Here is a 1,629-nt window from a genome sequence, read left to right as displayed (position 1 = left end):
AAAAAAAATATATATATATATATATATATATATTGACTCAGGTAATTTATTTATTTATTGTGTATGTGTTCACAGGGAGCCATGGGTGTGCATGGAGGAAGGAGAACAGATACCAGCTTGTAGAAGTCTGTTTTTTCTCTCTCAACCATGTGGGTTCTGGGGCTGGAACTCAGGTCATCAGGCTTGGCAGCAGGAATCCTCAACTTCTGAGCCATCTTACCAGCCCTAATCATAGACTTTAATTTTGCATCTGAATCCTAAGTATAAAAAGGGCAGCACCGTATTGGCTTTGTGGGAGCCTAGGCAGTTTGGATGCTCACCTTACTAGACCTGGATGGAGGTGGGTGGTCCTTGGACTTCCCACAGGGCAGGGAACCCTGATTGCTCTTTGGGCTGACGAGGGAGGGGGACTTGATTGGGGGAGGGGGAGGGAAATGGGAGGCGGCGGTGGGGAAGAGACAGAAATCTTTAATAAATAAATAAATGAATGAAAAAAAGGGCAGCGCAAGATAGTGGAAAGAGCCAGGCGGTGATGGCGCACGCCTTTAATCCCAGCACTCGGGAGGCAGAGGCAGGCAGATCTCTGGGAGTTTGAGGCCAGCCTGGTCTACAAGAGCTAGTTCCGGGACAGGCACCAAAGCTACAGAGAAACCCTTTCTTGAAAAACCAAAAAAAAGATAGTGGAAAGAATTTTGAACTTGAGACTGGGTAATGGAGCTAGAGTCTAGTCCCAGCTTCATTTGTCTGGTCTCTATAAAAAGGGGTACAAACTGGGTACCTGCAATCCCAGCACTGAAAGTAGGTGGGTCTCTGTGAGTTTGAGGCCAAGTTATACATCCATTTCCAACAAAACAATATGGGTTTGTTTTGTTTAGTTTTTCAAGACAGGGTTTCTCTGTGTTAAGAGTCCTGACTGTCCTGGAACTCACTCTGTAGACCACGTTGGTCTCGAACTCTTAGAGATTTGCCTGCCACTGCCTCCTGTAGGGATAAGCCCGCCCCTTGGGGGCGGGCTCGCCTCCGGTGAATGTTTACTGATAAATTGGGTGCGCAGACGCCGTGCCCCCTTCCTGCTTCTGGTACTTTGCTGGAACCTTGGTTTCGTGAGTCTGGTTTTTCCATTAAAGTTGTTCAAATATCTATTACTATTGGTCTTCATTAATCTAAACCGCCACAGCCTCCCAAGTGCTGGAATTAAAAGTGTGAGCCGCCACACCCAGCTCAAAACAATATTTTTAATGAATCAAAACAAATAAAATTGTTTGTTTGACAGGGTCTCTCTACATAGCCCTGCCTATCCAGCCCAGTATAACCCAGTTTTTCTTTTAAAAATCACTGGATCCAGCACTTGGGACACTGAGGCAAAGTTCAATGCCAGCATGGTTTACAAAGCAAGATCCAAGACAGTCAGGTCCACATGATGATATCCTGTCTCAATTAATTAAAATCAATAATTTCCAGGTGTGGTGGCATACACATTTAATCCCAGTGCTTGGGAGGCAGAGGCAAGCAGATTACTGAGTTTGAGGTTAAGTTGGACTACATAGTGATTTCCAGGCCAGCCAAGGGTATATAATAATACTATCTAAAAAATAATAATAAGCCGGGCGGTGGTGGCACATGCCTTTA

The sequence above is a fragment of the Alexandromys fortis genome, unplaced genomic scaffold (genome assembly GCF_014885135.2).
Source record: "Alexandromys fortis isolate MF-2015 unplaced genomic scaffold, M_Fortis_MF-2015_v1.1 scaffold_348, whole genome shotgun sequence".
Classification (NCBI taxonomy): domain Eukaryota; kingdom Metazoa; phylum Chordata; class Mammalia; order Rodentia; family Cricetidae; genus Alexandromys; species Alexandromys fortis.
This window is presented reverse-complemented; position numbering follows the sequence as displayed.